This window comes from Pteropus medius, unplaced genomic scaffold (assembly GCF_902729225.1).
Source record: "Pteropus medius unplaced genomic scaffold, Ma_sr-lr_union100, whole genome shotgun sequence".
NCBI lineage: Eukaryota > Metazoa > Chordata > Mammalia > Chiroptera > Pteropodidae > Pteropus > Pteropus medius.
The window spans coordinates 506,360-523,142 of record NW_024342466.1 but is presented as its reverse complement, the minus strand read 5'-3'; positions in this window follow the sequence as shown (position 1 = coordinate 523,142).

The window sequence follows — 16,783 nt, the reverse complement described above, 5'->3', positions numbered from 1 at the left end:
GGTTCTGTTTATTTTACGAGGCAAGTTCTTTCACGAAAGGGGAGACAAAGGGAATTTTACAGAGAGCCATTTTGACGACGGACAGTGAAAGGCCCCGTAGCGTCATGTCCCAGAAGCGGACCGCTCATTCTCATAGTCCCGTGGATGAACTGCAAGTGTGAATAAGGGCCCCCGACCTCCGCTCCGGCGCTGGCATGGAGAGGCCCGGCTCTGTGCCGGGCGTAAGAGCTCTGAGCTTATCTCCTGTGAAATGAGTCGATTGAGCTACATACGGATGGCCAAGAGGTTTCAGTTGTGGACGGTTGGTGGGGGCTGCTTGGTGGAGAAAGAAGAGGCGGTCGCGTGTGGCCTTAGTAGGACAGGACCTCGATCAGTAATGACGTCCGCCGCGGAGGCACACGGCAGGGCATATAGCGAAGCCCTTCAGTGTCTCCCCAAGCCCAGCTGGCTTTTCTGATTCTCCCTGATTCTGCAGATGAAAAAGTTCAAGTTTACTTCATGCACAGGCAGATGTTTGTGCCGCGTAGTGTTCCCTCCGAGGGTGAGAAATCATCAGTTTCATGAACCGGCTGGGCACACAGGATTCTGCTTCCCGAGAATCCATCAAGACGGGAGCCCAAGCTTAAAGCTACGGAAGGGTTGCTGTGCCTGTTACTCAAAAACCACCATTTTACTATATCTCACGCAAGTTTACTTTGGGGGCAAGGGAGCTCTTCAGAAGTCACGGAAACTGCTGAAAGGTTTGGGGTGCTATTTCTTCCCCATCATCCTTTAAACGTCAACCAACTGAGAATGGACACCAAGGAACCGGGATCCCAGCGCAGCTTTATACCTGCAGAGCAAGGCCAGATAACGGCCAAATGCAAGCTCTCTTGGAAACTGTGTTGGAAGTCCCTCTGCTTCCGGACCAGGATGGAGGGTCCTCCCTTCCTCCCTTGAACTGTAGGCAGCAGGGCCCCCGAGCCAGGTCTTCCCGAGCCAGGTCTTCCCGACCCAGCCAGGTTGCGGCTGAGGACCCTGGCTGCAAGGGACCAGAGGCTGGGCTTCCCTGGGACGGGCTCTGCTGTCTGCTCGCTGGTGAGGGCAACTGCAACGCAGACCCCCAGGCCGGGTCCCAACCAGGCCTTAAAGACCCGTAACTGGGACAGAGGTGCTGGCCTCCTTTTTGGACACGCCCAGAGTAAAAGGAACCAATCAGAACAGAGTAAAAGGAACCAATCAGAACAGCACATCCACGTCCTGGGGCGGAGTAAAGACTGCACTGCGGGTCTCAGAGCAGGGCCCGGGCAGCTGGAAGCAGTGACCCCCGGCTCCCTGTGCCCCGGGCGGTCAGGGGAGGCCGGCTCTGGGTGAGAAGGGGAGCTGCATGAGTCAGACAGGGGATTCCAGGTTTAGGCGCCTCCCTGCTGAATCCCAACAGAAAGCAGAGAGGGCCCCGAACCAGAGCATCTCGGAACATGAACGGAAAGGACCACGGGAAGAGGAAATGCGCCGGCTCCGCAGGTCTGAGATTCACCCCGAGATGATTCGCGGCGCCGGCAGCCTCCCTTCCAAATGCTTTTCTGCTGGTAACGCTCTGTCCCGCACCATCGCCAAGACCATTAAAGTCCTAGTCACAGGTACTCAGGGAAGGTTTCGGAAACTCAGGCGAAAGAGATGATCTCACAGAAAAAGAAGATCTCATTGCCATTTAAGTTTAAGCTAAATGATTTTCTAATGACCCTGTCTGAAGGTCATCTGACACTCGGAGAATATGCTGATTTGATTAGCAATTGATTAGGCCAGCTTCACCTGAAGAAAATTGATGAAGTATAATGGCTGCTCCATTAAGCAAAATTAGCCTGAAGGTTATACTTTAATTGCCCAATACGAATATTAACCGGTTTTGTACCTAAATCACCAAGCCTCTTTTAAAGCATTCTCCTCTTTACTGACTGACTCTCCCTCCCTGCCCGCATCGACGCTTTGAAGCAGGTCTGTTATTCCACTGCTTATTTTTCCCCTTCATCTACGAGTTAAAAACAACTCTCTCCCATGATTTTGATTTATTTTGTATTAGCATTAGGATTTTAACAACTTAAGAATTACCCTTAATCGAGGAGATGTAATAATTTCTGATAATGCTTAAAAAACAATATTAAATCCATCCGCAGAACTAAGTATAATCTCTCTTCCGTCGAGATATATTTACCCATCTACGTATCCAATTTTTCACCCATCTGTTCATCCATCTGCCCATTCACCACCCCTTAGAGAAGACGCATCTAAAGTCAGACTGTGGGGCCTGGCTAAGCTGCCGCCGATTCCATCCGAAGCGCTGGTCCTTTCTAACCCCGTGACCTCGGGAAGGTGTGCTTCCTCGTTTGCAAGATGGAAGTAGTATGGGATGGCAGAGAAGTATAAGACAAAATGTGTACAGGAAGCACCTGGGTAGTGTGCAATTCGTAGCATCGATCAGTATAAGTTACTCTGAATATCGACAAGTCTGGACATACATGTGTAGTAAGACTGGAGAAGCAATTTGACAAGTGAACAAGGGCTACCTTGGGACTTATGGCTTCAGCTCTTAACAAGGGCTTGGGCATCTTTGTTTCTGTCCTTTTAACGAGAAAAGGTTGGACGAACTGAAAGGGAATGACATTCTTGAACTGGGCAGAGGACCAAGGTGGCAGGGCAAACTGCCACGTTAAAATCTAGAGAGACAAGAGAACCGGAAGCATCAAAGCCACGGCCGCAGACAGACGGGTCGCTCACACGGGAGTTCCGATGACTCGATGGCCGCTGGAGGGGAGCGGGCGGCCCCCCGGAGCGGGCGGCTCCGGAGGCTGCAGCTTCGGGAGCTCACACTCTTCTGTGGGTTTTACCTGCAGGAAGCCCACCGGGTTCTCACGACGGGGAGAAGGGAAAAGTAATCACTGTGAAATAGACGCAGACACCTCGCAACCGAGGCGGACTCTCCAAAAGAGGCCTCACGGAGCTTCTGGAACATCGTCCCGGGAGAGGAAATGGATTCCTCTCCCCGAAGCCCCCTTAGAATTCTCGTCTCACACCCAAGGGAGCAAAGGAAACGCAGATGATAGGGTCAGGCTTCAAAGAAATGAAGCGAGAATGTTCTCGCCAGGGAGGGGGCAGGGGGCAGGGAGGGAAAGCCAGGCCCCAGGAGTGACACTCCTGAAGGTCAGAGACCCACCAAGAGACTGAGGTTTAATCCTAAAATGGTAGAAAGCTTCTCTTCCGCAGACCAACAGGCCTTCCATATAATGACAGCAGATTACGGAGGAAGGTGCTACAAGACACAGACTCTCTCCGAGGGGAAGCGACCTCGGGGAAGTCCAAGGTCAAGAGCAGAGGCGAAAGAGAGAGAAAGAAACAAAAAAAAAAAACACCAGCAGATAGAAAGCGGTTGCAAGCATGGCAGATATTAATCTAACTCTATCCATGATCCTTTTAAATGCAAATGGTCCACATACAGCAATGAAAAGACAGATTGTCGGAAGGGAGAATAAAACGAGGCTCAACTATGTGCTCTCTATAAGAAACCCACTCTAAATACAAAAACTCAGGGTAAAAGTGAAGGGAGGGGAAAGACATTGTGCTGACAGTAATCAAATGCAGCTGGAATAGCTCATTAACTTCAGATAAAGCCGACTTCGGAACCAGAAACAGGGCCAGGGTCAGAGAATTCTCCAAGAAGGCAGGCGCCTAAAAATGTACACACCGAACAATGAAGCGTCAAAATAGGCGAGGCTCTTTCTTCTCTGGCTGATGTGGTTACGAGTCGTTGTATCTGGCTTTCCAGATATTCTCCAGCAAACACGCATGAGTGACAAAAAGAAAAGAAACAAAGGCAAGAAACCTCCCCCACTTCCCCTGTCTCCTGCCTGTCCCTTCCCGTGGAGGAAGGCAGGCACAGCCACAGTGACCGAAGCCCAGGAGGTCAGATGTCTACTCGAAGACATTTAAGAGCTATTCTTTGCACTTGCAAGTTCACCTTGTCTAAGAGGAAAAACAGCAGGCGCTCAGCCGAGCAGATGGCTCGCAGAGGGTGCTCACTGCCACGGAAATCTCAGACTCTCGTCTAAAAATCAAGTCCCCATCCCAGGCTTCCCTGTCAGTTTAAGGCCAAGGGCCCCAATGGACAGGGTTTTGGGGAAGCATTTGGGCACAGAAATGCGTCCTCCCTGAACCAACGTGTGACATTCAGAAGGATGTAAGCTCTAGCAGAAGGATGGCGTCCAGTTTTCAGGGGTGACAGGGACGGTTGGGGCTGCTGGCTGGGGCCCCTGAAGCCCTCGCCTGGGAGTCAGGTGGTGTTAACTCAATGTCAAAAGCTGGTTCCGGGGTGTTTGTAATTCTTAAAACTTGAGCTGTGTGCCAAATCCTAGCCCTGGTGGAAAACAGCAAACCCCTGTCCTCAGAAAAATGCTGTGCAGTGTCCTGTTTTATTGAATTAAAAAAGTGGATCTTTAAATTTGGGGATATATATCTCATAGACTAAAAATTTAGTGAATAGAAACTGTTCAAAAATAAACTTCTGAGGTGAAGATATGTTTCCGGCCAACTGAGAGTTAATCGAAAAAATATTTCTTTTAGTTCATGTTGATAAGGAAATCGTTCCTGCCTTTTCCCCCAACATAGCTCACCACTAATCTGTTTTTGTCTTTGAGGAACTAAATTCTTGCACTGACTCGTGCATTTTTCATCATGTCTTTCAGCCAATGAGAATGAGGGAGAGGCCAAGGAACATAGACTGATCCCAGGAGTTTATCATGAACTAGAAGATCCCGCTTCGATCAGCGTATTCGGTTGTAATTCTTCTTCATCTTAAAAGGAGATCGCAAATATTTCCAAATCAGTACTTCCAAGGCTAACAGAGACTTTACGTCAAACGTGTCCGACCGTCTTAGGTCTGGAGCTGAGAGCGTGATGGCTGATGTGGTTACGAGTCGAAGTATCTGGCTTCCCAGATATTCTCCAGCAAACATGCCGAGAGCATCACTTACTTTCCAGCCATGTTTAAGCTGCTGCAGCAGCTGGAGCCCACACCCTAGGCAACTACAGAGTGTTTAGGGAACAGAAGGCGGAAGAGCCCACTCTCACAGGTGCGCTCACCTCACAGAGCGTCTTGCCTTGTCCACACCCGCCTGCCATAAAGTCATGATCTCCTCTGGCTCTGAGCCCTGGTCTTCAGGGAGTTCAAAGCCATTCCTTCATTTGGTAGCAAACAGCCCCCGTGTGCCAGGCGGGGCTTCAGGCCCCGAAGATGCAGCTACTAGGACTGTGCAGGTCTCTGCTTTGTGGCATTTGCATTCTAGCCGGAGAAGGCAGGTGATAATCGATTTCGGCAATGAGTAAAAGATCATCAGGGACCTGGTGAGCTCCACAAAGGAAGCGACTCGGGGATGGGACAGAGAGACCGGAGACGGAGCAGGTGATGCTGCCTCAGGTAAGATGCTCCCAGGAGACGCTCGCGGAGGAGGGACAGATGCACTGAGGGAAGGGAGCGAAACAACCTTCTGATGGTATAGACACACATTTTGCCAATTTTATCTTTTTTTTTTTTTCAGAAGCCAGGCCACCTCTAAGTCCTGGGTGCAGTGCGGTTCTGGGGTGGCTAATGGTGCTGATGGCCCCGGCGGCAGCCTCCCTGCGGACACATCGGAAGTCCCAGGATGGGGCAGGGGGACGCTGCGGGCGATCGCTTTACCTCTGTCTTTCTCTTGTGCAAAACCGTAATATAATTTACTTTACCGACTCTACTCATTAAGCTTCTGGCTTTAACACTTTACTTCGTTTACATTGAACTGTTTGAAGCCTTTTTTGGTTTCTTGCTTAGTTCGCGGCTTTTTAATTTTATCTCTATCTTACCATTTGGATTTTTTTTGGCTATAACCCTCTCATCTTGGAAATGGATCTGTTGGATCCTTTGCCTGTGGTTTCGTGTTTCTTTCTCGATGCCTCTCCTCCCCAGAGGTTTGCTTGTCTTTGTCATAGGGTCTCCCCATACTCCCATTGCATTAATGATCTATTGACCATCTACTTCGTCCTGTTATTGTTTAATTATCGTATAGGGATTTTGCTTTTGATTTGAGGAATGCTAGTCATGGAAGGCTGAGTGGCAGAGTGACAGATGTGAGAAACTGTCCCCTGGCCCTGAAGAAAGGCCATGCCCATTTTTTCAGGAAGCTAAGTGAAGATGGAAAGAACAGACCCAGCCATGTTCGCCCAGGGGCTCCACGAGTCCTGTGATAGTGGCCGAGGAACATTTGTTCCTGTGATGACCGGGGAAAGAAAAAGGAGACTAAAGAATTTGCTTTTAGAATTCTGGTCTTTCGAGAAAGTTTAATACTAAGATTCAGGAGGGAAAATACAGGCACATTAGGATCTGATATCACCGCGTGTCATGGGTTGTCACGAAGGAGGTGCCAATAGCTAAATTCTCTTCTTTTTAGTCTATTCATTTTCGGACTTAGATCATTATCTAAACAGAAGGGGGCAGAGGTAGGGGGTTGGAGAAGCTACGTTCATGATTGGGCGATAGCCCGTGTAAAATCATCAGCGCGGGTGTCCTCCAAGTCAGATCGTGAATGGGGATCTACTCTCCCGCTGTCGAAGGCACCACAGGTTGATAAAGCCACCAGTGATCCTGCAGCCCGAGCCAGACTCGCCTCAAGACTGAGTCAGGATTCAGGAGGCCTTGGCCGAATTCACCAGGCTCCAAATTCACCAGGCATCAAAGCATTCCGTTGTTGCCGCTTGGACAACGAGCCGTAGACCGGGTCCAATAGCACCGCTCCACAATGCTGTATTTTAATTCCTAACAGAGGTAACGAGCCTTCAGAAATCCTGCAAGCGAGCCACGATGTTGAAAAGTCAGCATCTTCTAATCCGTGTACACGCATGTTTGTGATCGTCCGATGTTTCGCTGCACGTCGACGGAGTGTGATGGTGATTAAGATGGTCGGGAAAACGGTCATAAACGTACAGGAACAGAAAATTGAAGTGTGATGCGCTTAACAGACAGAAAATGGAAAAATAAACGGGTCTGGCTCTCCGTTCGGCAGTTCGAGGGGAAATTTTTTGAAGTGATGACGAGAACTAAAATTAGATAGGATGAGAAATTGGCTCGTGAATTGAAAAGCATCGGTCTGTGTCCTAAGTAATATGAATTTCCAGACATCCATTAGAGGATTCACATTGCCTCATGTCATCTCAATAGAGTCTTCAAATGTTTATTCCATAAAGATGAAAATTTTTATAGGCAAAACATATCAGCAAAAAGAACATTGGGTCGTAATAAAAATGAAGCCGGCCGCTGTTAAGCGTACACGGCGCGTTCGGCACCGCCCTAAACACCTTCCGCTGACCACGTCATTACATCTTCTCAGCAGCTCTGTTGAGCTACAAACAAATCGGAAAAGTTAAGCTCCTCGTTCGAGGTCACACAGCTAGTAACTGGCAAAACTGAGTTCTGAAGCGAGGTCCAAAATCAGGTGCTTTTCCGCTCAGCTCTTGCCTTCCAAACAGCCTCAGCCAGGTTCACCCAGGTGCCAGCTGTGCGACCTTCACTCTACCCTCTGTTGTCACACTCCTGCCAGGCGCTGGACACTGCCGCCGCGCAGGCTGTCCCTGTGTCCCAGAGTCCCCAAAGCGGCAACTGGCCACGTCAGTTGGTGTGACTTCGGCGATTTCATTTAATTTCTTAAGGCGTCTAGTTTCTTCATCTGCAGAGTGAGGAATTTCGAAGCACGGAGTGATCTGGAACCAAGACTATGCACCGAAATCACCCACGGAGCTTGTAAACATGTAACCACCAGCGTCCTGCTCCAAAGCAAGGGAATCGGACTTGGGCTGAGGCTGGAGAGGTGTAATTTGCCTCAGACGATTTTTAGAACCACTAAGAATGCTGACTCCAAATTCCTTTCCAGCCCTCCCATTCTTCTTTTATCTTCAGAAATCTTTCAATGTCCGTCTGTTATGGAGCATTTACATTTGCACGTTGGCAGCGAAAGGCCTACTGGCCTTGCACCAACAGGCATTGGAGACCTTCCGAAACGGACGAAGGTCGACCGTCTTTATGTGGGGTAGGCGCATCGAGACCCACCAAGCAGAATACAGAGCCAACAAGAGCCTTGCACGTCCGGCTAGGAAATGAAGGCATCCGTGACCTGGACTCACTGTCGGGGCAGGCCCCGGCTTGTCACCATCTTCAGGACTTGGCCTAACTCTACCGACCCAACCAGTCCCTGGTGCAAGGTCGTAGACCTTTTCCTACCTTTTTTATTTAAATCTTTTTATTCCGTTTTCTGGTTTTTCTGTTTTTTTTTTTTTTAAGAGTATTAGGTATATGTTTGCATATTTAACCTAATAATCTGTCTTTTAACTGACAAGTCTAATCCATTTATATTTATTAAGATTAGGATACATTTAGACTATTTCTCTCATCTTCTGGTGATTTTCTATTTGTCATCCTTTCTCTCTTTTTTTGCCTTTTTCTTCTTTTTATTGAGATTAATGAAGTTTCCAATATTTACCGCTCCCCATTTTTTTCCTATGTTGATGAGCTACAGGTTACTTTTTTCATTAATTTAATGATGGCCATTAAATTTTTAACGTAACTATAAATTTTTTTCCTAATAAATTCTATAGTAATTCACTATCTCTGCAGTCCCTCAAATTATGGCAAGAATTTTGTGATGTTTATATCCTTTTTAAAAACCGACACATTTCACTCTTATCCTTAAGACGTTTTATTTTATTGTCTTTCAGAACAAACACACACATTACTTTTATCGCCAACGACAGGTTATACTTACTGCCGCAGTTTATGTTAATTTCTCGGCTCATCCTTACTTCAAGTACGCCATGCCACCCTTCCGTACTCTCTTTCCTGCTGAATTTATCAGTGATCTTAATGAAATGCCATGGAAAATGGCTTTAGCTAATTAAATAGGAGAAATCTATTTACTAGATATTAGGTAGTTTACAGAATCACGAGGAGGCTAGGTTTCTGGGGATAATGGCCAAAACCATCCCACTGAGCCGATCTGAAGAAAAACCTGCCTCTGCTTCCTGAAACATGCCCGCTTCTGCACGTCTTCTCGGAGCCCGCCGTCACTGCAGCTGCCGCCTCTTGCATACTGTCCCCTTTGAAGGCTGTCGCCATGTGTAGCCCACACTTAATGAGTGGGGAGTCGAATCCTCTGCTGTAGGACGGACTGTCTATGTAATTTTTCTGAATTCTTACGAACAAGAGAGCTGCCTCTGCTCTCCCGTTCATCTAATGTGTTTAGTCACGTATGTCAGTACGGATCACGGATATTGAGCCCATGCTTTGGGCTTACTTGCCACTTGAAAGGTTCTGGCTCTGGGTATAGGGAGCTCTTTCAATGGGCTCCTGTGTCTTTTGACATAAATAGCTTTCTTTGTTTGTTTCTTTATTTTTCTAAAGCATTTCCGTACTTTCTGGCACCACAAAACGCTCCAGGCACATCTTGTGTATTTCCTACCCCAGGCTTAGAATCAGCCAGATTTCGAGGCGCCCTGGTTCCCTTCACTGGTATTGAAGGACGCGGGTGGAAACTCAGATCCGGGGGCTGATGTGGGTTCTGACACTTTCATAACCAGTCCTGGAACTGACGTGATTTACATTAATGGCTTCCGATCATAAGTCCATATTTAGTACTGATGTTTTTTTCTTTAGGAGCAGCACAACCAGCAAGCAGGCTCCACCCACCCGGAGGCACGCGAGAACTTCCTACTGGGACGCGGGAGACAGTCCCCGTTTCTTATGTCATAATAACGGAAAGCTTGTTTTTGTGAGAAAGACATCATTCTTGGTAAGAATGGCTTGACAACAACGGTTGACAGTCGCAACTTTTTATTATTACCTTTGTTCAGAGAGAGGTAAACAAAGCCGTTTGCGGGAAGAAAGTGATGGCGAACTCGGCAGAAAGGCAATCTGAGTGAATCACAGTTGAGCGAAGTACATCCTGGAAGAGAAGGAAGTGGGTGGCAGCCCAGGGAGCTGGGTGCAGACGCAGACAGTGGGCTGGGGGTGGGGCAGCCAGAGGCGGAGCAGGAGCCATTCGGTAAAGTAAGGTCAAGCACAAAGCCGGGCGTGGAGGAGTCCTTGACACAAACTTCTAAGTGTCCTGCTGGGATAAGGCAGCTGCTTAGAAGTGCCGCGCTGGGTGGGGGCTGGGGGAGGGGTCTCGGGCCGCGCAGGGTCATCTCTCCAGGTGCCGGCATCACGAATCACGGTGTCCCAAATGCCCGGCTCCCGGGGCCTTCCCGGTGTGCCCGAGACCCACGTGTTTGCCTTCGCTCTGGAGGAAAAGAGACAAACAGGCCGTCGCTTCCGGGAGGTAGCTTGGCAGCAGAGAGGGCACCCCGGGAGATGTTACCGCAAGGTGACAACGTTGAGATGACAGAGGGAAAGGCACAAGAGGGAGCCGGCTGAGAGCTCCCGAAGGAACTCGCCCTGGGCGGAGTTTGTAGGTGAGATGAGGAGACCAAGAGCTCCAGGTGTGGCAGTCAGGGATGCAAGCGGCCAGCGCAGGTGTCAGGAGGATGCGCCTGGGACAGGGTCCACCCGACACAGGAGCTGAGTGCCAGCAAGTCTGAAAGCATCTTCTGTCCTCAAGAAAAAGGGCAAAGGGCGAGATTCGAAGCAGCCAGGGGTGGTGGGGAGGGGTGTGTCAACTTCCCACACAGAAGAGAATATTAGCTTGAGCCGTGGGACCAGGATTCTCACATAGCAGCAGTGTGACTTTACACAGTTCACTTAACCTCTCTGGGCCTGTTTCCTCATCTGCAGATCGGGTGAGAGGGTTGCTTTAGGTCCTGTCCTGATTCAATGATTCTCATTTTGACCGTGTGGTCCAAATGTACTGGCAAGTTCTCTACGAAGACCCGAACCATGAACCGAGGTTCTTCGGTACAGAGCAGAGGGTCTCGGTCCTGGCTCACGCCAGCATCTCCGCCTCGGGGAGGGGGTCTCAGGAGCCTGTACGTGTTAGTATGCCACGTGTGATTCCAACAAGCATCTGGAATAGAAGGCATTGCCTTAGGGCAGCAATCGTCAAATTCAATGTGCGTCAGAATAAAGCTGGAGGGCTCCTTAAAACACAGAATTCTGGGTCGTACCCTCTGATTTTCTGACTCAGCAGGTCCAGGGCGAGACCTGAAAACTTGCATTCTCAACAGTTCTCCAGGCGCTGCTGACCTGGTGACAGCTGCGGACCTGGTGACAGCTGCGGAGAGCTACTGCAGGCAAGGAAAACACTTATTTCTAAATAATGAAGCAGAATTGTATTTTTTAATCTTTCGTTTCTTTCTTTCTTTCTTTTCTTTTTTTTTTTTGCCTCCATACAGAGTTGAATAAAGAGCATTTTATTCAATGCGTGTTTAGTATTTTTGCTAGCATCCAAAATGCCAACCAAGGTGACCTTGACCTGATTGTAAATTCTGGGAATGAGATTGTAACTAAGTTACTGAAATTTAATTGCACCTGCCTGGAAGAAGGCTGGGGAAGCAGGAGGGCTGGGCGTTCAGTAGGAAACATGGAAGGAAGAGGGGACTACACAGCGGTGGGCACTGCGTGTCCACCACTGTGCAGGGGAGGGCCGCCTTGGTCCCCGCAGGGGGAAGGGCCAGTCATCATTCAGTCACACGTTCATCGATTCATTCAAGCAGTGCCGAGTAAGCTTCAATTCGTGCTGGACACTCGGCTAGGTGCTAGGTTTCGGCCAGGACTAAGGCAGGCTTGGTCTCACGTATATGACATCTCCAGCCTGTCAGGAAAGACAGGTGATCAAACAAGTAATCACCATAATGTGCTGTTATGGCCGAGGAGTTTGCAGGAAGGTTGTGGCGTTACACTCCAACCAGACTGGTTAGGATAATTATCATTCCTTTAGAGAAGAGAACTAAGATGGATGAGAAGACGGATAGATAGAAGAATGAATGGAAGGATGAACAGAGGGACAAAGGAAGGAAGGATGGACAGAGGGATGGAGGGAAGGAGGAAGGAAGGAAGGAAGGAAGGAAGGAAGGAAGGAAGGAAGCAAAGACAGAATGTTAGATAAATTCCAGATTAATTAGAGTCTTTATAACTATTTAAAAATATAAGATTATAGTATTGTGCCCAGGGATGTCATTCAGGGTTTTTTGATTGCAAATAAAAAATAATAATCTTCAAATATGTTTCCCAGGAAAAGAATTTACGAGAAAGCAATAAAGGGCTCAAAAAATCAGAAAATGGGAAAGAATCAAGGCTGATCTGAAAGCCAGCAGCAGAGTATCCTTCAACCCAGGGTCCGTCAGACACCAGTGACGCCACCGCTGGACACCACAGCTGCCAAGGAGAAGGCTCCACCCTCCTTCGGCCCGTGCATCACACGCTGTCTCTTTTTTTCTTTGTCGTAAACTTCACCTGACATAACGTTCTCCATGTTAAACAATCTAAAGCACAGCAGGAAGTGGCGTTTAACACATTCACAGTGTCGCACACCCGTCACCTCTGCTAGTTCCAGAACATTCGCATCGCCCCCAAACCCTATCCCTGTTGGCACTCGCTGCCCACCCTCCTGGCCCCGGCCCCCGGCCTCGCCAGGCTACCTTCTGTGTCCATGTAGTTAGACGCAGATATTTCTTCTGGACATTCTGCGTCAGTGGAATCAGATAATACACGGTCTCTCGCGAGTGGTCCCTTTCTTTGGTTCAGCGTGATGGTTCCGAGGCTCGTCCTCGTTGTAGTGTGTGTCGGCTCTTCGCTTCTTACTCGGGCTGAGTGCTACGCCACTGTATGGATATAGCACATTTCGCTCGTGTGTTCACCAACTGATGGACTTTTGGGGCGTTTCCACCTTCGGGGCACTGTGAGGAACGCTGCCACGACCGTTCGTGTCCAAGCTTTTGGGTGAACATATGTGTTCATGTTTCTTGGACATACATCTAGAAGTGGAAATGCTGTATCATATGGTGGTTCTATGTTTAACTTATTGAGGAAAGTTCATTTTTTAAAAATATACTTCGGATTTAATTTTGAGTACGAAAGTCTGATTCAACGGTAAACGGATATGCCTCTCTCCAATGTCCCCTCTGTGGTCACACTCCTAAAACAGGGAGTGTGATGTCAGCCAGCCGCTCCCCTAGCCTCGTGGATAAGTAGTGAGTGGGCCCTAGGCGGCTGATTTTTGTCCAACTGCGTGACATTGTTCACTTGCATTTAGTATCTTTAACTTTGTTGATTTTAACGAGCGTGACTTCCCAGTTTGAAGCAAATGAGATTTACATCGGCAACAAAAACTACTCACCAAGGAAAGTAAAAACTCCTTCTCAATGAGTGTTTGAAGCATCTTTTGTAGGAAAGTGATATGAGACCCTTAGAATAGAAAAAAGAAAAATGTTGACGTGGTGACATCTGGACTATTTTTGCAGAAGAGATCTAGATAGTATGGATGAGCAGCTCACTGCAGCGTTCATTTGGGACGCGTGCTGTGCGTGAGACGTGACGGAACCTCGTATCACTGTGGGAAGCGGCCTGGGCACGCCACGAGTCACCGTTGAGTCACCTGTTCCTTGGTGTGTTGACACCCACAGCACCTGTCTTCTCTTTAAAAGAGATTAGAATTTCGGACAACATATGGGCAGCAAAACTCACCCAGCCCTCACCCCCGCCATTTTTGTTGTGGCCTCACTGGCCGCTGACAGAGGCCCCCTGGGTCCACACTGCTGCTGACTACCACCAGCATCCTGCCGGGTCCATCGTCCACACGGCAGCTGCTGCTCCTCACAGCAGGTGGGTGCTGAGAGGCGGGGCTGCCGACATTTCTGCTGTCAGAGCAGGACACCATTTTTCATGGAATTTCTTTTAAAGCAACATCCTTGAGGGTAGAGAGGCACACATCCTGTTCACATGTTTAGGGACGGTGTCTGCCCACGAGGTCAGGTGACCAAAGGATGGAGAGAAGTTGCAAATCAGGGCACCACAGAGGCTGTGCTGACTGGGGCCAAGAGGCGCCCTGCCCAGGGGGCCGCGTGCCCAAGACTCCTTCACTGAGCCCGCTGAGCTCCTGTCAGGGTCCGGTTCCAGGGAGACCCGCACAGATACATCCCAACCATGAAAATAACTCAAGGGGTATTATGTACAACACAGAAGTGAATTTTCAAATCACATCTTCAACCAAAAGCCTCGCTCACCTTCTCTCACCTGTGGGAGGTACTGGGAGCTGTGACAAAGCATCAGTGGATAAGTACAAAGATCCTTTGTGAACGGACCGCTGAGTGGGTGTATAATATAGTGGTGGGTCTCGGATATGCCCGTGCATTCCGCTCACCCGGGGAACTGGCTAGAATTATCTATCCGAAGCTTTGTCCAAAACCCTCGAATCAGGATCTGCTGGGGAGTCAAGAACGGGGGTGTCATGTGCAGCTGTGAAGCTTGCACAAAGGCGCCTGGCCCATGAGACAAACGGGCTGAAATCCAGGCCACCGTCAGCTTGCCCATCACATGCCTTGGCTGAGGGCTGAGTCAACCAGAAGGGACTATTTTTAGGATTTGTAATACACACAAAGATTCTGTGTGTATTAGCTGACACATTGCACAGGATTATATTAAAACAAAACAAAACAAAACCTCTCTAACACTGAAGCATAACCAGGTTTGGGTACCTTTGGGGCAAATAATAATAAAGCAAGTTGCTTTATTAGTAATTGGATTAGTTAGAAAAGGCTTTGGGGGGACATTCTTAAGAGATTAAAACATGTATCTCCCTGAACTGTTGGATTGTTTCTACTTTTCGTAGAGGTTTTCCTCTTAAACTTATGGTGTGATTATGATAAACCCATAAACAGTAAGAACAATAGCTAGTCAGTGATCACCCTCATACTTCAGTTAATGAAATTTTACTACCCCACTCATCCATATGAATTTTCCGCAGTTACACCTGCCCTTTGGGCAGAAGCCAGCGAATCAAAGACGTTCGTAAATCCGACCTTATTTCAGCGCTGCCCGCGGCGTGTGGTCTCAGAGGTGATGCTGGGGCTCCAGCCCCATCTCTTCATGGCACAGACAATGCGCCTGGAGTGTAGGTTTGGGTGGTTTGCTGAAGGCGCACAGAGAGCTGGACTTGAGCTGGAGCCACGTGTCCACCTGTCTTACATGCAGATGGGCATCTCTGTGATCGTCTTCTGAGCTGGGTGCTGCGTCGAGTGCTGAGAGCGAGCAGATGTCTAAGGCACAAGGTGTGTCCTCAAGGACCTCACAGTCTAAAGAGATGACGTTGACCTCAACTCAAGGACCACAGCACGAACAGCAAGCCTATGTCACATGCAACATGTTCTGTTTGAATCCCAAGATCTTGTCATGACACTCCCAGAAGTCCACACGGATGGAGCACACCTCCTGGATGAGAGTGCTCAGCCTCCTCCCCATCCGGGGGAGGCTGCGAGGTCTCGATGGCCACGAAGATGCCATGGCATTCTCTGCTGCCTTTCCTTCACCACTGGGGGAACGTCCTCATTCAGCTGGAACATATTTTCCACCTAATTGTGATGGTACCGAGGTAATGTTGGTAGCTAGGTCACATAAAGAAGTAGTTCTTGGGTTTCTACATTTTCATCAGAAGGAAAGAAGGAAGGAAGGAAGGGAGGGAAAGAAAGAGAGAAGGAAGGAGGGAGGGAGGGAGGAAGGAAGAATTAAGGGAGGAGGGAGGAAGGAAGGGAAGAAAGCGTCACCTCGAAGTTTGGGATTCTGGCATGAGAGACAGGCTGCACCCAGCCCTCAGTACTAGTTGACTAAATCTAATTAACAGACAGGCATAAATAGGTGTGTTGTGTTTGACATGATAAATAGCTGAAAGAGAACAGGCGGGGGTGCTGTGGGAGGAGAACATCCCAGTGTCTGAGGGGATTCACAGGAGGGAGAACGTCTGAGCCGCCATGTTCAAGGATAAGGAAGCCTTTCCAGGTGGGCAGGGGGGCCTCAAGCCTGTAGTCAGTTTTTATAGCCAACCTTAGTCCCTGGCGTGGCACGATCCTTTAACGCGGTTTTTCTCAGAAGTTAATATGCATCACACAGAAGCCTGTTAGCATGCAGATCCTGATTCAGCGTGTCTGGGGTGGGCTCCAGCGGGCACCGAGGATGCGATAGCCCCACTCTGAGCGGCAAAGCTTTACCGAAGTGACTTCAGGGTAAAAAGGCCGAGCAAACCTGCTCAGTGCCAGGCGCTCTGGGAGGTGCTGGGCCCAGTGATGACCGGGACAGTTTGTGTCCTCATGAGACTTAGAGTCTGATGACAGAAAAAGAAAGAACAAAGCCTCACGCAGCTCAGTCCGATCTAGACTCTTCCTCGAAGTCTACACTCCTCATAATTTCCTTCTCTCGTCCATTCTTTGTCCATAAACGCCCTTGGCCCCAGGCGTCTCCTGTCATTCTGCTTCCTGGTTTCTCAGGGAGCCTCAGACACTGACCTGGCTGGGACGATGGCTTCCTCGCTTGTCACGTAAAGGTGGTTTCGCTTTGATGCGGTGTTAAGTCGGTGGTGCCTGAAAGGTGCTCTAGGAACAAGCAAGCGCATCCAAACATCATCTAATCGTCATGTGTTCACGGCACGCCCGCTGCTCGGTCCAGACGTGGGATTAGACAACGACCTCTGCTCTGAAGTCACAGGAAAATTAAGTAACAAATAAAGTAATAAGTAAAAAAAAAAAAAAAAAAAAAGTCAGGAAATGTCTGTATTTGATGTATGCACGGGGTTCGTAGGGCCTCGGAGGGGAG